The sequence below is a fragment of the Euprymna scolopes genome, chromosome 7 (assembly GCF_053919585.1).
Source record: "Euprymna scolopes isolate OS-2025 chromosome 7, ASM5391958v1, whole genome shotgun sequence".
Classification (NCBI taxonomy): domain Eukaryota; kingdom Metazoa; phylum Mollusca; class Cephalopoda; order Sepiida; family Sepiolidae; genus Euprymna; species Euprymna scolopes.
Genome location: NC_136488.1, coordinates 155521074 through 155545310, shown reverse-complemented (window position 1 = coordinate 155545310; position 24237 = coordinate 155521074). Strand labels below are relative to the sequence as shown.

Genomic DNA, 24237 nt, shown 5'->3' with positions numbered 1-24237 from the left:
CAAATCTCCCCAGGCGCCCAAAGGTTGTTGTTTAGCCATATTCTTCTCAAGCGCTTCCTATCGGTGCATCCGATTATCGTCAGGATGCACCGATAGAAAGCGCTTGAGAAGAATATGGCCGAACAACAACCTTTGGGTGTTATTCTGTATAAGTTATCTACTGAAATTAAAAAGACCGCCTGACAAATTGAAAAATTATCCATTATCATCGGGAAAAAGAATAACTCCATCGTGTTCAATCAGACGTGTCTAAATAATGACTTGCTGCCAATATATATATATATATATATATATATATATATATATATATATATATATATATATATATATATATATATATATACTAGCTGTACCCTGCCACGTGTTGCTGTGGCTTAATTTCATGTAATGGAAAATTCTAATAAAAAGAGATAATGCATGTTTCTTATATTCTTAGTAAAGCAATCCACTCCAAAAAGTAAAAAAAAAAGGCGAAAATGAAAAAAAAAAAAATGGTACTCTTGCAGAATTGGATCCGGATCCTCGGGAGTTACCATCAATCATGGCTTGGGCTCGACCAACATTCAGTGGATTAAGCCGAAAGTTGCTAAAACGTTGAAACGCTAAATAGTTTTCTTTTTTCATTGTATTCAAAAATGTGAGTTTTTAATTAATATTTGGGTAAGGGGGGGGGGGGAGTTACTATACACAGATTCGAAAAAGTTGTCCAAAAACGAATAAATGAAAGCAAAGGTAAGGTAAATTACGTTTCTATCTAACTGGATAATTTTTTAGTGTTTTTATTTAATGTAAAATGTATAATCGGCTAAAAAAAACTCAGTGTTTATCTATGTATTTGAAAAAGATAAATGGTCGCGGACTCTGTTGAATACGTTAAGTTTGGGAAAATCAGTTAAAAACTATACAAAACAATGTCAGATACCTACTGATTATATGTTATTGTGACATAGGCTGACATATTCGGTGGGTTTCTGATAGTATTTTGTATATTTTTTTAGTTTTAAATCATTTTCTCAAACTTAACATCATCAACAGTGTCCATCACCATTTGTATTTTTCAAATACAATGATTAACACTATTTTTCGAACCGACTAAACGTTACAGTAAATAAAACGGGTTTGTATTACTAAACACAGAAACGAAAAAGTTGTGGAAAAATAAATATAACAAATAAATGTTATCAAAGGCAAGATAAGTTACTTTTCTACCTAACTGGATAAGATTTTAGTGTTTTTATTTAGTGTAAAATGTTTAATTGGTTCGAAAACATGTAGTGTTTATCTGTATATTTGAAAAATACAAATGGCGGCAGTAGAACACGTTAAGTTTGGGAAAATGAGTTAAAACTAAAAAACTATACAAAATACTGTCAGGAACTAACTCAATATATGTTACCGTGACATAGGCAGACATGTATTCGGTGGTTTTTAAGAGTATTTTGTATAGTTTTTTTAGTTTTAACTCATTTTCTCAAACCTAATGTGTTTAACACAGTCTGCTGCCATTTGTAATTTTCAAATATAGCAGTAAACGCTGTGTTTTTTGAGCTGAATAAACATTTTACATTAAAAAAACAAAAAAATTATCCATTTTGATAATAAAGTAACATATCTTGCCTTTGATAATATTTGTTATACATTCATTTTTTGACAACTTTTTTGAATCTATATGTACAGTAGTACAAACCGAATAAAAACACTAAAAATTATCCAATTAGGTAGAAAAGTAACTTATCTTGCTTTTGAAAATATTTACTTGTTATATATTTGTTTTTGTTGACAACTTTTTCAAGTCTTTGTACAAGTACAAACCCAAAGGTGTATTTTTCTGTCTAATTTTATTTTTAGTACCGCGCTTAAATTTAAATTTCACAATATCTTTTTTGGGGGGAGGGTTTTTTTTTACATTAGGTTCACCTCCACAATTTTCGACTATGCTGAATAAGAAAATCTTATTTAAAATCTGCAGAGGCAATTAGTTTTCGAGCTATAAAGACCTGTACTATGCACTATAATTCACTGATGGCCATGAATAAACACTCCCAACCTCCCCATATTAAGAATGGCTTTCAGAATAAACAACACCCATGCCTAACCACATGTTTTAACCTTTTACCTGTCTTTCGTCTTTTAAAAACGGCTTTTGGAATAAATACCACCATTCTCCCCATGTTAAGAACGGCTTTCAGAATAAACACCCCCAACCTACCCATGTTAAAAATTGTGGAGGTGGACCTAACGTGAAAATTTACCTTTTGTTTTTTTAATAAATTGTTAGTTGAAAGCACAGAATAGTGACAAAACACCATCCCCTCCCCTTGGTAAGAATAGCAAAAAAAAATAATGGTTTTCTTGATAGAAACCTTTCTGTATTTCACCTAACAATTTCTGGTGCTAATGAACTTATTGATCCGCGCTATTTTTTAAATCGTATTTCCAAGTTTAATTAAAGTTTTATGATATGTTTTTTCATTCAATTGTAAGGTTAAAGTACAAAATAGATACAAAACACCCTCCCCTCCCCATATTAAGAATGGCTTTTTAAATAATAACGTTATTATTTCAGCACGGATCACTCTCTACATGAGTACATAATATTTTTTTCAGCCATTCTTACCATAGAGAGGGGATGGTGTTTTGTAACTATTCTGTGCTTTTTTTTAACTAACAATTTATTATTAAAAAAAGATATTGTGAAATTATAAAAAAAAATAAAAAGCTATTGTGAAAGTTGAATTTAACTTGAAAAAAAAAAAAAACAATGTGAACGGCGCGTTCAACATTGTAGCCGGACCTTATTTGGCAATAGGGTCACGTTAGTCGATTAATAGGTGCTAATGCACTTACTGATCCGCGCTATTTTTTTTAAATCGTATTTCCAAGTTTAATTAAAGTTTTATGTTTTTTTGGTATTTTTTTAGATTAGGTCCACCTCCACAATTTTCTTTTAAATGACGACTTCTCAAGGTTTCCGACTATGCTGAATACAGAAATCGCATTGAAATTTTGCAGAAATAAGTAGTTATCGAGATATAGATAGTTGTTTTATGCATTGTATTCTTTGGCGGCATCTTTGTTACGCACGTAGATTTGTTTATGACGCGAGCGTGTAAAAAAGATAGCTGCCAGAGATTACAATGCACTATACAAATTTTTAATATCTCAATAACTACGTATTTCTGCAAAATTTCAATGCGATTTCCGTATTCAGCATAGTCGAAAACCTCCAAAAGTCGTCATTTAAAAGAAAATTGTGGAGGTGGACCTAATCTAAAAATTTACCTTTTTTTTTATTCAATTGTAAGGTTAAAGTACAGAATAGGTACAAAACACCTTCTTCTCCCCATGTTAAGAATGGCTTTTTAAATAATAACGTTATTATTTCAGCACGGATCAATAAGTGCATGAGTACCCAATTTCTTTAAAAACATTCATATTTTCTTATATAAAAACAACTTCTGTAAAAAAAAAAAAAGAAAAGAAAAAACGTGCACTTTCGATTTTTGTTAAAAAAGTTTTCTTAAAAAAACAAAAAAATACGGTAAGAACAAAACGTTAATCGGTATTCATACAGAGAGTGATCCGTGCTGAAATAATAACGTTATTATTTAAAAAGCCATTCTTAACATGGGGAGGGGAGGGGGTTGTACCTAATCTGTACCTTACAATTGAATAAAAAAACATATCATAAAACTTTAATTAAACGTGGAAATACGATTTAAAAAATAGCGCGGATCACTCTCTGCATTAGCACCGAAAGTACAGAATAGTTAAAAAATCCTCCCTCCCCATATTAAGAATGTCTTTCTAAATAATGTTAATGCTTCAGTACTGTTCCTTGTCTGCTTAAGTTTAACTTTTGTTTATTAAATTGTTAGGTGAAAGTCCAGAATAGTTACAAAACACCCCTATTCCCATGTTAAGAATAGCTTTCTAAATAATAACGTCATTATTTCAGCAGGGTAGCTTCTCTGCATAAGTACCATGTTTTGTTTTTAAATTGTTAGGTGAAAGGACAGAATAGTTACAAAATACCATCCCCATGTTAAGAATGTCTTTCTAAATAACATTATTTCAGCACGGTATTTTCTATGCATACGTACTATCTATTTTTGTTTATTAAACTGTTAGGTGAAAGTATTGAATAGATGCAAAACTCCCTCCTCATGTTAAGAATGGCTTTCTAAATAACGATAGTACTATTTTTTGTTTATTAAATTGTTAGGTGAAAGTATAAAATAGTTACAGAACACACTCCCTTTCCCATGTTAAGAATGGCTTTCTTAATAGCATTATTTCAGCACGGTACCTTCTCTACATAAGTACCATCTTTTGTTTATTAAATTGTTAGGTGAAAGTATAGAATAGTCACAAAACGCCCTCCCCATGTTAAGAATGGCTTTCTAAATAACGTTATTATTTTAGCATGGTACTTTCTCTGCATAAGTACCATGTTTTGTTTATTAAATTGTTAGGTGAAGTACGGTACTCATGCAGAGAGTGATACGTGCTGAAATAATAACGTTATTATTTAAAAAGCCATTCTTAACATGGGGAGGGTGTTTTGTACCTAATCTGTATTTTAACCTTACAATTGAATAAAACAAACATATAATAAAACTTTAATTAAACCTGGAAATACGATTTAAAAAATAGCGCAGACCACTCTCTGCATTAGCACCAAATATTATTTAAGCAAGTTACCAATCCGTAACATTTATTCGGAAAAAAAACTGTACTTTTACCAAACAATAGTGTTAATAATAATAAAAAGTTCATATATTCTTATATCGAAAAATAAAAATTAAAAAAAAAAAAAAAAAAAACGACTTCGACTCAAAAAGCAAGCGACAAACTTTTTTTTTTTTTTGCCTGATATAAGAAAGAAAAAATGTTTAAATTAAAACATTTGGAAGATAAACAAATGAATTATGTTTTGTTTTACTTATCGAGTAAACAAAAAACGAAATCTTCTAGTTAGTTTTGTCCATTCGTGGGTGTGAAATGAATCGAACCGGAAGTTCAGTTCTATCAACAAAACAGGTTCACACTAACGAATTCCGAAAATATATTTATTTTATTTTATATTTTAATAATTGGCGATGTCAATTTATTTTAATAACAAAAATATCCCTCGACTCTAAAGATGGGTTGTCTGAAAATTTCAAATAAATTGTTAATGTAGAAATATAGTTGTATAAACTTTGAACGAACCAAAAATTGCATATATATATATATATATATATATATATATATATATATATATATATATATATATATATATATTTTAAAAATAGGGAATTTTTTTTTTTTTTTTACCCATCTATTAATTAGATAGTTAAATGTTGTTATTCGAAAGTCGTCAACCCGTGGCGCACGTGAAAGGCGCATTTCTACCGGAAATGAAATATGGCGTACAGTCTCACAGTTACGAAACATATTTTTATTTTATTTAATATATTTTTATAATTTGCGATCTTAACGATCTTAATTTATTTTAATAACATGCAAACATTCCTTGACTTTACACATAAATTTTCTGAAAATTTCAATTAAATTGGTAATGTAGAAATATGGTTTTATGGACTTTGAACGAACCAAGAATTACATTTTTATATATATATATATATATATATATATATATATATATATATATTAGCAAAAGTACCTGTCGTTGACTGGGTTCAAAAACAGCCTACAGAAAATGGACTCTGATTTATGAAAGTATGATAGGTTATGAAATGGAAGGGTTGTAAAGAGATAGCTTCGAATTTGGGGTTATCAAAACCAAAGCAAAATATGATGAAAGTAAACATAAAATAGATAACCCCCATAATTTATTATACCATACCTGTTCACACTGAAACACTTATCACAATATTCTGTGGATCTATATTAGAAAACCTTGTTAAACTTTGTGACATATTTCCATTCTATGGAGGTCAGGCGCGAACGAACACCCCATAAGTTTAATATACCATATTTATTCAACCTGAAACATAATTATCAAAGTATACTCACGCAGATAGATATGAAAAGTCTATATTAAAGTTTCTGTCTATTTCCATTCTATGGAGCCCAGGCGCAAACGCAGACCCCACAATTTTATTATACCATCCCTATTTAAGTTAAAACATACTTATCAAAGTATTCTTATGTACATCTATATCAAAAAAACTTGTAAACGTTTTTTTAATTTTTTAATTTTTTATTTCCATACTTTGTGGACCAGGCGCAAATGCAGACTCCACATTTTTAATGAACCACTGTTTTGCCAGATCAAACATACCCATTCCTGTGTATCAATACATCTTCTATCATTATATGTAATCAGTTTTTTAAAATAGTCAACCATATAGGAGCCTATTCGTGACCAGACACACACACGTTCAGCTTTATATTATATTATATATATATATATATATATATATATATATATATATATATATATATATATGATGGACTCTCCTGTCAATTTCAACGCATGAGCTTCCACCACAACAACTAAGTTGCTCAGAAATCCAAACAGATGATTTGTTTTTTTATTGGTGAAGGCTTTGTGTAGAACCAACCACATTTTGGTATTACTGCTAATCTTTGTTGGTGCACATCACTGCCACAAGACAGAGTATACGGTAGACTGCAGGTTTTTACATCAGAGTTTCCTTCTCCTAGAGGCATATCTTAACGGAACCTGGAGGCGCATACCAGTGAATTAATACACCCCCAGATACCAACCTGGAAACTTCTACAATGTGGCACAGTACTACAGTGCCTAAGCTTCCTAAATGGTCACCCATCTGGTACTGGCCAGGGTCAATGTTGCTTAACTTCGGTTATTTGGCAGCAAGAATCAGTGTGTCAATGTGATTGTGCTGTACATATATATATATAAAATATTTGAATTGTCCTATCACTAATATATATATATATATATATATATATATATATATATATATATATATATATATATATTTCCCTAAAACTTCTGGCCTTGATGGAAGAGAGACAAAAATTTGCTACTATGGTTTCAAATGATCTGAAATAACAGCAAGAGGAGACTTGATTCCAAATATTTGTCATATGTTATATCTCCCCCTCATTTGGAAATAAGGTACGATTCTGAATATCTCCAGTATCAAATAATCCTTATACACTGTGAAATTTACTTTATGTACGAAAACCAAAGAGGGGAGATATAACATATAAGAAATATTTGGAATCAAGTCTCCCCTTGCTGTTATTTCAGATCATTTGAAACCATAGCAGCAAGTTTTAGTCCCCCCCTCCATTAAGGCCAGAAGTTTTAGGGAAATATCAGATATTTTGTAATTCATATGCAAAATGAGTAAAACAAATGACTATGACTGAAACATTGGTAAAGGTGCAGTATCTTTCCACCCATGAAAAATCCTTTAAAATCATCACCATAACAGGTTTTCGAGGGTGCTGAAATTATAAAGTGAGGGATCACTTTTCTATATTAATTTAACGTAAAATGAACATCCATTTTATAGCCAAGGTGGCCATAAAGTGAAAGCTCATTATATATTAAATTAATATAGAAAAGTGATCCCTCACTTTTTGAAACAGTAATGTGCAACCTTAAAGGGAAATGTCACATAGTCCACTACACAATTCAGGTCATAAGCTTTCTAACCAGCCTTCATTTATTAAATTCTGATCAGTAGTTGCTGAGATTTCGAACTTATAAAATTGCTCAAAAAGTGGTATATCTATAGATCTATACTCGTCGCCAAATTGAATTCTGTTTCTCTGTTCAAGTTTCCTTTTCTTAGCCACATCCAGATTTTTTTGTGAGTCTCTTCTCTTGTCATTCTTATAAATCGTCCATGTAGCTGTTTCTCTTCTCACGTTTCTTTTCTTGCCTTTTTGTTTCTGGTTTTGCTGTTTCCTAAATTGTTCATTTGACTGACTTTCTTGCTGTAGTATTAAATTTTTCTGTGTTCTCAGTTATGTATTTTAACAAGTCTTTTTTATGTCTTCTACAAAGTATTCTATACTTACTTACTAGTCTTCTTCCCCCTTCTTTCCTTTTCATATAGAGTCGGTCAGTATCATCTTTCAGGTGTAGTGCATTATGCATGGTCATTAGTTTCTTGGTTTTCTGGTCGATGCTTAAGTTCTTCTTTGGTCCAACCTATGAATGGTCCAGAGTATCTTACTAGCGATACTGCTCAAGTGTTTATTCTTTTAACTAGATTTCTACTTTATAGTTTTGTTTCTAATATATAGTTTTGTTTCTAATATATAGTTTTGTTTCTAAGAGTTTCTCAGGTATTCTTTTCGAATCTTCTCTTTTATTTCTGTGTATTTTTCATAAATATATAGTTGAGTGTTATGATAAACTGTAGTGGTGATAGAGAGTCTCTTTTGAAGATAACTCTCCGTAGATCTTTGTATTCTTATCCCAGTCAACCATTGTTCTCCAACTGGTAATTCCCATCTCCACATTTCCATTGCTTTCTTAATAATATTAATTAGTGGGACCTGTGGAAATTCCACAGTGGACTACTTCATATGTAATATATTGATGTTGGCATTCTGTAGATGTTCAGTGTAAATGGCGACGCCCTGATATTATTGTAGGTTTTTTTTGTTAAAACTGCAAAATATTTATCTAAGCTAGCACGAATATTCGGTAAAGCCCGGTCGTAAAGTACACTTAAATATATTTTAATTCTTGCAGATTTCGTATATATTATCATAGAGTTAATATTCTATCGATTTTTATATGTTATAAAGTTGCGATTTCAAAAATAAAAAATATATTCATATACCTTGGGTGCATTAGCTTGAATCGAAACCGAAATAAAAAATTATGAAATATATATATATATATATATATATATATATATATATATATATATATATATATATATATATATATATAACTTGAGTTCCTTCAGCCATAATCGAAACCGAAATCAAAACTTATGAAGAATTTTTGGTAAAAATATTTATTACAAGAAATAGAAGAACATAACAATTAAACAACCCGGATGTAAGCATGACACACAAAAGAACACACACACTATTGTATTAATATATACATAATCTTGTTGCATATCTTGTACATTCTTTAACATTCAGTTATACAGGGTGGAACGATAAAATTGTCGTCATAGAAAAGACAACATGATTCCATTTCTCTTTGAAAACCGGTTTTCTTTTCTTTTTTTTTGTTGCAGATCATCTACTAGTTGGCTGGTCCTGGATATGACCTTAAACTATCACTGACGGTGAGGGCCCCAGCTTGCGGGCTTTGAGGAGTGTGGAGCCACCCTTTAATTGCCATTGCTCTCAGGTCCACTTTGACCCGGAATGGTAGTACCTGTTAGGGCCCCAACTATAAGTTAAATAGAAACTGACTTGAAAAAAGAAAAAATTCTATTCTATTAAAAAAATTTTCTTCAAAATAACTGGATGCGGCATTAAATAACCTGAAAAGAGTTGATATGCTGTAAAACAACCAAGCCAAACCAAATAGTTGGCCAGTTGTGTACAAATCCCAAGAGTGATAGGAGTCTTCTATTATGTCTGAAAGTGACACAATGTTCAACGAGCTGGATTGGAGATGCATCGCTGTGTGACCCGATGGGGACCAAGCGATGCCGAGTGACCTTACTAGTCGACACGAATTCAGAGGAATTCGCACGGCTGAATTCTAATGATGATGATGATGATGGTTTGATGTTGTTTTAAACAGAAATGTCTATGGGATTTTGTCAGAAAGAGAAAAAACAAATAATTGTTTTTATCTCATTGTCGTTATGTATCTGTTAACAATGAAAAGCTTGTTTTTAAGACTTCTGTTGAGCGATATGAAAGACAGCTTGGGGTGAGGGTCGCCACCGAGCTTTGTTTGACCGAGGTGTCTAATCACCCCTAACTTGATAATAATTAGAAACACCTCAGTGCAGGGGTTAAAAATTGGGTAGAGATAAGTTCGAGAGGAGGAGTAGAAATTAGGGAAACAGAGAGAGGGAGGAAATTCAAAAGAAAGAAAAGAAAAAAAGGGGTACAAATTAATAGGATAAAAGAAGAGGGGGAGAGGAAAGGAAAGAGAATGAATAACTCCAAAAAGGTGGAGGAAGGAGTTGCTGATTTGATAAAAACGAGACACTTGGCTAATTGGTGTCTTCTTTTCACTCTGGCAGCTGATCCCTTCCCGTGACTGACGATAGATGAGAACTTGGTAAAAGAAACAAAACTGCCAGCCCCCTAAGTTGCATGACTAGGCCAGTGTGTAACTATTATTTGTAAAGTCGAAGACAATAATCAATTCTATGTTAAGAAAAAACAATTAAGTTTTGGCATTCTTTTCTTTAATTGGAATGCCGTTGTGAATGCAATATATTTCTCTGATAGCCCAGGTGACGTTTGGAAGCTGATTTGAAAGCAGAACCAGAGAGCGACCGACGACGAAGACGAATTCGACCACTAGATGAAAACACGGGTGACGCCACAGGTATCGGCTATGGGTACATCTCAACCACAAGCCTATGCACCTGAGTTGCCCTGTAGGGGTTACAGCTGTACAACTCATGCTCTCTACCCATCCAAGTTAGACAACAAGACCATTGCCAGCACCCTCAAAATGCAAATGTGGATGGTTCAACGCATGAAGGCACAGCTCAACGCAACGTACATGCCACCTCACATCTTCAAAATCAGATTAAAAGTCAACACCAAAGTGTAACTGGATGTGCTGAAGAGTGTGGTGATCCCCTTGTGCAATCAGGTGACTGCTGCCAAATCCTGGGTGTGGCAGCTGGATATGTTGCTGCAGAATTTGTAGAAAATTTTCTGAGTTAGTGACACACTTTGCAGCAGGATCTAGCAGATTGGCTCAGAGGGAGTACCACAGAAGACATAATCGTAGATTTACTGGTGGTGAGGGGAGAAGGTAAGAAGTTTAGTGTGAAATGTACTAGGAAATGATTTGACATGAGGATGTAAGAATTAATGAAGATAGCAATATGGAGGTATGGTGGGACAAAAGTTAGAATATAATCGCCTGGATTTGGCAGTCTCTGACAGGGTCTCAAAGAAGTGAAAAATCATAGACTTTTCATGTTCTAGGACAAGAATGTAATTAAGAAGGAAAATGAGAAGTGCTTCATTGGCCTTAGAGGTAAGGCGTATGCTTCGGGTTAAAATCCTGGTAGCAGTAGGTGTGTTGCATGTGGTATCAAGTCGTTTGGAAAGACATTTGAAAAAACTAGGAATCCCTGAATGTGTTGGGCGGTCTTCAGACCTCTGCTACTCTTGGATATACACCGCTCACTGTATATTACTCACACACACACGCACTGAAAACAGACAGACTTAGAAGCTCCTGGTTTGGAACTGAGATTGAGAGTCCACTGAGAATAAATCCCATCTCTTTTCAGTGATTCGTTATCAAACGAAATTAGGATTACTATTATTGATTATTTAGTATTATTAATAATCATCACCATCATTATCATCACAATCATCATCATTATCATCATCTATATATTTATTTTGCAGATTGATACGCCGATCACTACACCAGTTATTTCAAGTGACCTTGAACCAGAACCAGAACCTACAATCATTCCTTCAACGGGTAGGATTATCGAACCAATATTATCAATCATTTACTTTTTTTCCATTTATATATATATATATATATATATATATATATATATATATATATATATATATATATATATATATATATATATATATATATTTGGGGTTTTTTATATTCAAAAGTAATGGACTAATGAATTCAACGAGGTTGTTAGATAGTGCTCAATAAAAAGAGCTGATAATACTTGTTTATTGTTATATAAACATGCTCACATCCCGCTGCTACAAATAGCCACTTGTTTCAATCAAACAACAGATATCATCAGGCAGCGACTTGACTATTCAAAAGTTCAATGAATAATCTATTATTATCTATTATTAGATTATTCATTGAACTTTTGAATAGTCAAGTCGCTGCCTGATGATATCTGTTGTTTGATTGAAACAAGTGGCTATTTGTAGCAGCGGGATGTGAGCATGTTTATATAACAATAAACAAGTATATATAAATATATATATATATATATTTAGCCAGTAGAGTTTAGTGTTTAGTTTCCTAGAAGTACATCCAATGAAACAACATGTGTCTACCAAAGAGTGCTCAATGCGTGAACAGAGCAGGTATATTAAACTTATTTATACAAACATTGATGGCTACATATGTGCATACATGTTTCTGTAATCACCAGCGTTGGGGGATTACGTCTTCAGGCCAAGAATTATCGTCGAGAACTGATATTTCAAACAAAAACATTTTCTTTCATTTACAAAGTTAGAATGTAACATGGGTGAGGGTTATGAGCGGGGAAAGGATAAGTAAGATCTTTGAAAATAATAAACCTCTTCTTTTTTAATTCCTTTTTTTTTTATGATTATGATACTTTTTTGTAATTTATGCAGATTTTATATTTTTTATTATAAAGCCAATTCTCTATTGATTATTATATTGTACCCAATATATATAATGATTTCAAAAGTTTTAAAATGTATGACTTGGGCGCCATCAGCTAGAATCGATGCTAAAACATTTAGCTTTCCAATGGTATTCGCTAACATAGGATATAAGAACAGATGGATATCAGAACTTTAAAAATCAATGCATTTTAACATATAAATGTATATTTGTGCATGCGTAGAGAGGCACTTTAAGTCGACTTACACCTGTCAAATTACAATTTTTAAATATTGAACAGCTATTTTTACCAGCTAAAAAAACAAAGGGAATTTGTTCCATGGGTCCGAATTCCTCTATATATGAAGTTTTGATTCTGTAGACCAAAAATTGAGAGAGTAGTTTGATGGAGACTGTTTCGCATATACATACACACAGACTAGGTCACTTTATCTATATATATATTTCTCTCTCTCTCTCTCTCTCTCTATATATATATATATATATATATATATATATATATAAAAGTGAACATGTCTGTGTATCTGTGTGCCTGTGTATCTGTGTGTATGTGTGTGGGTCTGTGTATGTGTGTCTGTGTGTGGGTCTGTGTACATTTCCCTACGCAATAACTCTGTCAATTTTTACTCTACAGACTCCAAATTTGATATACAGGGTACTGAGATTTGGGAAAATTTATGTGATCGGTTTTGGGCCAGAAATTTGGCGATTAAGGGGTCAAAGTTCAACGATTTGACCTTTGAGAACTTTACTAAACTTCTCCGACAATTTTGGGTATAAACAATTGAAACTTTAGATATAGATATCGGCGAAAAAAGTAACCCCCCCCCGTAGAAAAGTGCCTAGTTGAAGGGGAAGATATTAATGTTTTTAGCCAATTTTTCGATATTTGCCGTATGAAAGGTTGAACTTTAAAACGATACTGATCTTGATAAAATCCATCGCCTTTATTGAAAGTTTAAGGCAGACATGCAAAAAGACATACATACATACATTTATATATTGGTAACTAAACATTTTCGGCCCAAACTGATGAAAAAGCTTGCCCTATCTCTGAATACCCTTTATGTAAAATTTCAAATGTTTAGACCAGAAATTGCCTGAATAATTTGGTAGAAACCGCAGATGTCAAATTTTTTAAAACTTTGACCCCTATTATGACCCCTTAACATCTATAGTTTTGGGCTCAAATCAAGTTATTAAGTTAGATCCATGTCCAAGGAACCTATATCTAAGGTTTCAATTGTTTATACCCAAAATTGTCGGAGGAATTTTATGTCATTAAAATAGAGCACGAATATTGAGACACTCTGTATTGCGTTTTTTTAACACTTTTCATACAATCTTTCTTTTTTTTTTTTTTAAGATCTGTTGATTCTTTTGTTGGTCCCAATTCAATGGGGATTGCGACTTCTACATTTTTATAAAAGAAAAAGAAAAAGAAAGAAAAAAACTCTATTGTTCATATCAAAATAATTTCGTTGATTACTTTCCGTCATCTCCGTCCCAACTTTGTAATTTACTCAAAGTATTACGGTTTCTCTGTCGACTCAGTAATAAAATAGTCAACCATATTGTTCTTAGAAATGAAAAGCCGAGACGCGTAAAACAACAGTATGCAATTTCATAAGAAACGCAATTAACTTTATTTGATTGCATTAATCGTCTTAATAGTACAGAGCACACCCACACACCCCTAGACACCCACACACACATTCAAGAACTGTCAAAGTTATTTCATATTGCGTGCCTGATAGAAACATAAATTAGATATCGCGAACTGGATCAGCGGCGTAGCTACAGTAAAGGTCACCCGGGGCGGTCCGCTCAAATGTCACCCCACTGACTCCCACTTCACTTTATGCTGAATTGGGAGTATTGTTGCGGTGCCACTCTCCCAATGCAAAGAGAATTTTTGTGAAATATTAAACGGTTCTTGTGCTCGGTTAATGTGGGAAAACGATTAAAACTTTGTAACAGGTGCTTTTGCAGTTTACTGCAAAAGCACCTGTTACAAAGCTACACAAGTTCTATAATCGAATACCCCCGCCCAAAAAACAAAAAAAAAAACAAAAACAAAACATAAAAGTATGTGTTTGTAAACCTCTCGTGAAAACTTACTGACAGCATTATTAGCGTCCTAAATTATGGGATAAAATAAAAATGAATGAATCTCTTAGTAAAAGAAGGTTTGTAAAACAACGCCAGTGTTAGCTGTTTTGGGGAATTTTTGACACCAAATAACAAAAAAACTGCGAATAAAATATACAAAACTCGTAATTTCTCTTTTTAAAGTGGGTTGTTTATTTTCTTTATGGAATATACTTCCAAAATAATCTATTAAGGTCGTTTAAAAAATAATAGAAATATTATTTTAAAAAAACAGCGTTTACAAAGTGCCCGCGAGCCTTCATGCAGCCATTTTGTTTACGTAGTGAAATCAACTGAATTTTACGAGTTAATTTTTTCACTTTAAAAATCTATCAAAATTTTTTATTCGTTCAATTTTTACGATATTTGCAGGTTCAATGTGAAATTTTATGCTCTTTCCAATAAACTGAATATAATATTCTAGACAAGGGTTTCTTTTTTTTTAATTTACCCCCCCCCCCTTTGAAATGTCTATTAAAATGAAAATAATTAATTTTCTCACCTCAAATTTATATATCACAAATTGAAGATAAAAGATCAATAAACAAAATAAGCTAATTTAAAACAAAAAATAGTTATTTGCAAATTTACCTGTAAAGTCCAAAGTTTAAAACCATTTTTTTTAAACCAGGATGATTTTTCTTTTAAGTGAAACCTTATAATCTTCTTATACTGCACAGAAAATTTTGTTTAATTACGACACTTATATCTATTTCATCTAATGTTTTTTTTTCAAATATTAAAAAAATCACTCCATAAAGAAGTAATAAAACATATTAAATAAAAAAAAACTCATGTATTTCTTTGAGAAAAGAAAAAAAATCCTCAACTGTTTTTTTAAGGCAAAAACTTATTAGTAAAATTGATTATTTTTCACCTATGGATACACATATTTCTTCACGCACAAGGATAGACGGCTAACGCGAACGTGTGGTTTTTACTTCCTGCTGTCCATCCGTATTTCAAAATAAGAACAAACACTACTTCCGGCATTTCGCTAACACGTAACAATGCTTATGTAATGGCAGCTTTTTTCAAATAGTTGTTTAAACAAATTTTTTTATTTAAAAAATATATGGAATTTAAAATATAAATATGGATAAATTCTTAACAATGAAGAATGGAAGTACTCATTGAATAGTATTTTTTATATAGGTAAGTGATTTTTTTTAATTTATATATACATATATTTATCGAAGCAAGTTAAAAGTCGTTGATGTTCTTTAAATCTTTTTTAAAGAAAACCGATTAAAAAAATATTGCATAATTTGCTATTAACCCTGTTATTTTTAAAATTTTGGTCTTTGTTCCTTTAATTGAAAAAAGAATTAGGGTTTGAATTACATTTTTCAAGTAGTTATAAGCTGGGAAAGATAAGAGATCGAATTATTCAATTTTTTTACGCATTTTTAATGTTGGTTTCTGACACTGCTACGCTAGTGTATTCTATGACGAATCACCTAGTAAATGGATGAATGAATGAATTAATTGCTGTTATGAAGAAGAAGAAAAGGGAGCGTTAGAAACGCAGCTGAATAGAAACGCCGAAAAAGAAAAAAAAAAGGAAAAATCAGTGAGTAAAATCGGAAAAGATGGTTTGAAAACAAAAAGACACATAACAGCCGATCTGCCTTATCAATTCATGAAACGAAGCGAATAAAACAAAATAAAAAAAGAGGATCAAGTGATGATGATGATGATGATGATGATGATGATGATGATGATGATGATGATGATGACGATGACGATGATGATGAATGGATAGAAAAACAAAATTACTAAGAAAAGACGAAATAAGACACTTAAAAAAAGAATAGAAAGCAAAGAAACTGTTTTATATTTAAATCTACACTAGAAAGAAAAAAACAGTACTTACGCAGTTTTGTTATCGTGATTTTTCCGAACTTTTACGAGCATTTCCGGGCACATAGCGAGAAGAATCGGGATATGCCTGACCGCTTAGCTAATCGAATGCAAGTTAACAGACGCAAAAAAAAAAAAAAGCAAGATTTTTTTTTTATTCTTCTTGTAAAAGTTCACACTTTAATAAAGTATATATATATTTTTTTTTTTTTGTTAAAGTTTCTAGATAATAAGGATAATGAATCTATAAACTTTGTTGACCGCACACAACAACAAACCACGTCGATAGAATGTGGAGGGAAGCAAAGCGAAGAAACAAAATCGAATGTGGGAATAATACGGAACTATCAGAAAGCTACCTGACAGAGTTCATATGGAGACAAAAATTCAAAGATCCTTTAACCTGCATAATGAATCAGTTAGCTCAATATTACCGTCAGCTTCCTTCCACTTTCTCTACGCCCTCTTCTCTACCTTCGCGGTTATTGTCTGCTCTTGAAGCAAAAGAAAATTTGCCAACCATCCTACCCTCTAGGAGTGTCAGAAATCGACATTTTTAATGCGTGATAAAAACTTGAATACTATCTTGATTTACTATCTTTTGAAGCTTATAACTACTTGAAAAATGTAATTTAAACCCTATTTTTTTTTCAATAAAATGATCAAAGACCAAAGTTAAAAATAATAACAGGTTTAATAGCAAAATATGCAATATTTGTTTTTTAAATCGGTTTTCTTTAAAAAAGATTTCAAGAAAATCAACGAATTTTAACTTCCTTCGAATATAATAAATATATATATATATATTCCAAAAAACCACTTACCTATAAAAATTACTAATCAATAGTTAATTCCATTCTTCATTGTTAAGAATTTATCCATATTTATATTTTATATTCCATGTCCTTTTTAAATACAATACTTTTTTAAGCAAGGATTAAAAAATACCGCGATAATCAAATGTTTCACAACTTGAATAAAGGGAGACTAATATCTCTTTTTATTCGAGTTGAAAACTTCGGTGGCCTTAAGCACCAGAATTAATCTCCCTTTCTATTGCTGGCTGTAAACAAAAGTTAGTCATATGGGCCATCGTAACTTGAAAAATGATCACATTCTACTCATCAGTTTTTGCTTAAATAAATACATGAGTTTTGATTTAATATATTCTATTTCTTCTTTATGGAATGATTTTTTTTAATCTAAAAAAATATTGAATGAAGCAGAAAAAATTATTGTAGGTTTCAATCTTTTCAGGACAAAATATTAAAAATGTGAGGTTTCACTTAAACGAAAATCAACGTGTTTAAAAAAAAAGGTTTTAAACTTTTGACTTTACAGGTAAATTTTCACAAAACTATTCTTTTTTTTATTTAAATGAGATTATTTTATTTATCGATCATTTATCTTCAATTTGTGATATATAAATCTGAGGTGAGAAAATTAATTATTTTCATTTTAATAGACATTTCAAAATGGGAGGGCGTGAATTTAAGAAATACGTTTTTCTAGAATATTATATTCGGTTTATTGGAAAGAGCATAAAATTTCGCATTAAACCTGCAAATATTGTAAAAATTGAACCAATAGAAAAATTTTGATAGATTTTTAAATTGAAAAAATTGAAAAGAATTAACTTGTAAAATTCAATTCATTTTACTACGTAAAAAAAATGGCTGCATGAGCGCGTGCAGGCACTTTGTAAACACTGTTTTTTTTTTAATAAAAAATAATATTTCTATTATTTTTCAAAAAACTTTAATAGTTTATTTTGGAAGTATATTCGATAAAGAAATTAAACAAACCACTTTAAAAAGAGAAATTACGAGTTTTATATATTTTATTCGCAGTTTTGTAGTTAAGGGTGTCAAAAATTCCCAAAATTTCTGACACGCCTATCTACCCTCTACATAAAAAAATTAAATAAAAACAAAGCAAACAAAAAAAACATAAACATGATCACTAACCATCGGCAAAAACAATTTATAACTAGCAAGAAAAAATTCATAACAATGTCCCCACCAGAAAAAAAAAACAGCAATGGCCCCCAAACAACAATAAATAAATAAAAATTAATTTAAAAGTTTCATCCACAAAATTTTTTTTTTTTTTTTTTCATATTTTGTTTTACTACGTTTTCGTTTTCTTATTAAAATAAAAGTTTAACATTCCCAGTACTGTTTTAATTATTTTCTTCTTAAGATATATTAGTAACCATTTTGCGTTATTTGGGGGGGGGGTTGTTTTTTTTTTACAAGGGTGTCACCACTTATCAAGGCCCAGAGGCCACTCGAGGATAAGGGTTAATAGGTATACATTAGTCATTGTGATTTTAGCATCGTAAACAGTGGGAATTTTGCAACTTGGATTACTTAGGGGGACGATTCAATTAGAACTTGTTCACATTGGACATTTTCTTTTTTTGGTCTTCATTATGTTTCCACGTCGGTATATCCCGATTCTTCCCGATATCTGCTCAGAAACGTTCGTGAAAGTTCGGAAAAATCGCGGTAACAAAACTGAGTACAGAAAAAAGAACTTTTATGTTATTTTTACCTTTTTGTTTCATCATATCAAATTTGAAATAAACATGTGTAAAAGAAAAAGAAGTTTTCGTTTCTTCCATTTTCCATTCTGGGTTGTAGTTGTATTTATATGAAACAAGAACAAAAAATAAATAGAATAGAGTGTTACAAAGCGGAGACAAAGCAAATCCCAATAAATATTTTTATTAAATGTCGTAACATTACATAAATATCATAACATTGCATAAATATCATAACCTTACATAAATATCATAAAATTACATAAATATCATAACATTACATAAATATCATAAATATACATAAATATCATAACATTGCATAAATATCATAACATTACATAAATATCATAAAATTACATAAATATCATAACATTACATAAAACGTTACACCCCGTCGTGCTTTAATCTTTAAAAGCAAATATTTACTTTTAGAACATTTAAATGCAAAACACGGCAATTCACAAAAGGATGTACATTCGATATTATCGTCCTAGAATTAATTTTTTCTTGTTTTCCTTGTGGCAAACTGGTCAATGATATTATCAAAATCTATTTATCTTGTAAGTTCGTTTTCAATGAAAAAAACAGCCAGATCCTACAGTCTCGACTGGCTAATTGGTTGGCCGGAGGTAAGTTTTTAAAATTTTCATTATGGAGAAACTTCTTTCACACGATACCACAGAAACACATATCGTCAGAAGGAATTTTAGAGCCAGCGTAAGATATGGCAATGATTCAACAACAAAGTCCCACTTGATAATAAAATGTAGGAATTGCAGTGTTTGGCATCCTCCAAGTTTATTTCGGCTGCTTGTAGGTGTCGCCTTAAACGTGGGATATCTAGACAAAGGTCTTCTTCAGATAGCTCATCATACACATCTGTGAGCTTGGCAACAGACAATTGTATTTCTTCCTCGCCGGAACAAATAATATGATCTGGCTGAACAGCATGAAAAGTCAACAAAATGTCATTCCCTGCTTGTAGTCTGGTATCCAACTCGATATGGAAACGGTCCAGACACTCTAACATTGCTTTCTTAGTATTCTGCTGCAATGACAATCCAGCATCTCTTGTCTCCTCTCCTGGCAGTCTGTTCTTTCTTCTGCTTCTCCTCTCTGTAGAGATATCAAGTTCTTCACATTTTGAAAGTGCTTGCTGGGCAGCATTGTCAACAGCATTCATACTGCTCTTCCAAAAAGACCTTGAGAGCCCTTAGTTTGGTAGCAACCATGTCCAGGGTAATACCTGTTGTTTGCATGTACATCTGAGTTACGTTTACTTCTTGTAAAACGTCACTCCAGAATAACAAGAAAACAATGAAAGAAAAGTCGCATATAGCTGGTAACAGATTGTGTGGAGCGCCTCTTGTCTCGTAGCTTTCTTTAACATCACATAAAGCTTCAATAGCTTTCACTAACTGGTATCATCGGCTTCACTGCATCAGCATGTGCACCCCAGCAAGTTGTGGACAATCTCTTCACTGTAAGACCTGTGTACTTTACTAACATATCCCAGCTATGGGTCGACGGGGCGAAAAAATATGTACAGCGCCTGAAGACTTCCAAAAAATGTTACACAAAAGGGATTGTTAGAAAACGAATGTTTCCCACAAAAATTCAAGGAATGATTAGAACAAGATACGAAAACGGCCTTTGGATTAATGTCCTTGATCTTTTTTTTTTTTTTTGCGCACGTCCGTAGATTCCGACCATGTCTGCAGCATTATCGTACCCTTGACCGCGACAGAACTCGATATCTAGTCCTTTATTTTCTTATTTCTCAAGGATATCGTAAGTCAGTGCAATAGCTGTTTTACCTTTCAAATGCACAAAACCCAGGAAAGACCCCGAACTTCAATTGCACCATTGCTAATACGTACATATCTGATAACTGTTGAAATTTGATCTGCATGCGAAATGTTTGGTGTGATATTAAAAAGTATACCAAAGTATTTTCTTGATGTCAGCAACGAGTTTTCCAATGTTTACTTGGCCCCCAAAAAAATCGTGTCGAGCGTTAGGTGAGAATAAGAAAAAGTGGCCGCCACTTGTTACAAGACGCGATTAGGTTGAGAGTTGTCCACACACACACACACACACACACACACACACACACACACACACACACACACACATACACCCACACGTTCTCACTTATCTATAAAGTGAGCATGTGTGTGAGGACATTTCTCAACTGTATACTCAACGAATTTTTCAGCTACAGACTTGAAATTTGGTATATAGAGTATTCAGACATGTGGAAAACTTTTTAATTGGTTTTCATTCGGAAGAAAAGGCTGCTAAGGAGTCAAAATTGAAAAATTGGTACGTAGGGGTAATCGGATTTTATACTGTTTTACGAATGCGCATGTCTGAACACCTTATGTTAAGTAAAATTTGGTTTGAAAACTCTCCTTAAAGATTATGTCAAGCTGATCTAATAGTTATCGTACTTTAATCACGGTCTTTAAGTTTTAGTTTCGATCTCAGCTCGAGTAATTTTTTTTACTTGCAAAAAGTGAACTGTTTAGAAAAAACATAATACTCGCATGTACATTGTCTTAGTTTCTTCGGATTTTTTTTTTTACTGCATTTTTTTTAAGGAATTTTACGTTACGTTTTATACTTACGATATTTATGTATGTATTAATAAGTAAGAATTCTGCATGAATTAAAATGTAATATTTATGTGTATTTTATGACCGGGCAACGCCGATTGACCTGTTAGTAGATAATTAAAAAAAAAAGAAAAACAAGAATTAATTCAAAAGTAAAAGCTGTGTGTTGTTTCTGTATCAAAAGTAATGTTAAATAGCGAGGGGTGTATATCTCGGGGACGACAAAACATTTATAATAGACTAGCGGGGGTACCCGGCGTTGCCCGAGTGTTTGTTTCCGGGACGGGGGGGGGAGTTTTTAAAAATGTTATGGTAGGTAAGTAGCAAGGATCAAACCCGGAGTCACGAGTATAAGTAGGAAAATAAAGTGTGAAAAAAAAAAACAAAAAAAACATCTGCAACGTTAACAGTTCGGCCACCAAGAAAAGTCCATTCCAGTTGTTTAGGAAAAAAACAAAAAGAAAAACGTCTACGGTAGGTCGGCGCGAACGTGAAAATATAATGTGAATTGTCCAGCACGCTAACCACTACGCCACAGAGCACTGCAGCTTAGTTTAGTGATTTTAAATAACTTCACATGAAAGAACTACGAAGCCAAACCGGTGTTCTCTTCTCAACTGTTCCTTGTGAACGATCCCCAAACGGTGTTAATTGGTGGCAGGAGGAGGAGGAATTTAATAGAGAGAAAATATTTTACCACTTCCATTGATCTTAACCGATTTTGGCCTTGACTTCTCAGCAGAAAAAGTATAGAAATCTAAGATTATCGAGGAATTTGAGAAATAATAAGCCTATAACACACCTCAGATATTGTTCTGCCGTTTGTGCATATTATATTTGCATGAAATATTTTGATTTTTAATCCTATTAAGGTCAAAATCAGACGGGAAAAAATGAGTTCATTTTATTTATATAGAGAAGAGAAGAAGAGAAGAGAAGATTAAACATAGTTCATATTTATGATAGGAGCTTAATAGAAAGAGAGACGTAGACCTTTTTAACACATAGGGGATGGATACATCATTGAGGGAGGAGATATTATGGAAGGAGGGTGTTTCATATAGGGTTCGTTTACAAAGATGGTCACAAAAAACACAATTAACTTTTCAGGGTGAAAAATGACAAACGAAAACTTACAAATACATGGTGATATTTATTCTTCCAACTGGATGAGATGCTGATCAGGAATCCAATTGCCTTGCAGAGTTACCTTTTCTTGTTTCCTTATCTGGTCGCTTCCAAAAGGGTTTCAGCTAACTCAACTCTCCTCTCTCCCGAGTTTCCTAGCTGTGAATCACAGCTGTGTCTATCCGTTCTCTCCGAACCGACTCTGACTGAACTGACTCTCTGAATATATTGTAAATTATCTTTCTTTGTGACGTCAGAAACGTGCTTCAGCCACGTGAATGTTTCTCACATGGATTCTACATATTACATATGTCTCCAACAAGCTTTTTAAGCAACACAAAGAAAATTCCTGAATTGAATTCCATTGTTCTAACTCTGACCTCTAGTTGTATCACTATTTAATTATTTCAATGACATAATGGACAATTCGCTAAATTCCTGCGATTGCAATATGTATCCACTTTTAAGTTTTGACTACTGAGTTCGATTCTAGCCTTTTCCTTATAATAAATATTATTTTTCACACTTATTTACGTCGTTCCTCTAATTACTGGGACCTGTCCTCTTCCATATATAACAGTAATACTCTAAAATTATTAGTGTTTATTCCAAATTCCGAGAAAAACATTGATAAACAAAGTATTAGTAAAATGTCATTCAAAACTTTTCGATACAAACTGCATATTGCATCAATTTTAGCAAACATCTAACTCGATTTATGCTGAAATTGTATAATTCATTAAAAAAATAAGCTTAGACAATTCTTTATTAATGATTAAATAGAATTCCAATTTGAAAGAAATAATTATTAATGAAATATACAAATTATATTTTATTTATTCGCTCTTTTGTACACCCATACTTCTTCAAATTAATCGTTAGTAGAAATTATCTATTTCATTTATTTGTAGCCCAGAGTCTCATTTTTAAAGTTTTATTTTCAAGATTATCAAAAAATTCTTAGGTTGATGATTACACGTCCATGTGTAGAGGGGAAATGTTAGAATATCGCGTTGAAAAGTTTTTTCATATGAAATAAAAATCATTAAAATCACATGAAATATTTTTGCAATTATATTGTGTGTGTGTGTGTGTTTGTGTGTTTGTGTGTGTGTGTGTGTTTGTTTGTTTGTTTGTTTGTGTGTGTGTGTGTGTGTGTTTGTGTGTGTTTGTTTGTTTGTTTGTTTGTGTGTGTTTGTGTGTGTGTGTTTGTGTGTGTGTGTTTGTGTGTGTGTGTGTTTGTTTGTTTGTTTGTGTGTGTGTGTGTGTGAAAATATTGAATAAACAATACATTATTCAATTATTATATCGTTAGTTCGAGAAATTAATTTTTCCTCGAATTATATTTATTTTATTACCACGAATTTTAGAAGGTACTAGCATGGGTGCCCGGCGTTACCCGGGTGTTTGGAGGTGTGTGTTGAGTAAAAAAAAAA

General features: G+C 32.2%; 1 long non-coding RNA gene across 1 annotated transcript in view; it reads right to left on the bottom strand.

Moving 5' to 3' along the window:
• LOC145280083 (uncharacterized) overlaps positions 1-23426 on the bottom strand; it is a 29119-nt gene extending 5693 nt beyond the window's left edge. Inside the window, exons 1-2 of the long non-coding RNA XR_013868538.1 lie at positions 22811-23426; positions 19067-19144 (exon numbers count right to left, since the gene is read on the bottom strand). This is a non-coding gene — a long non-coding RNA (uncharacterized LOC145280083). The remainder of the gene's footprint in view (positions 1-19066; positions 19145-22810) is intronic.
• Between the last annotated feature and the right edge of the window lie 811 nt (positions 23427-24237).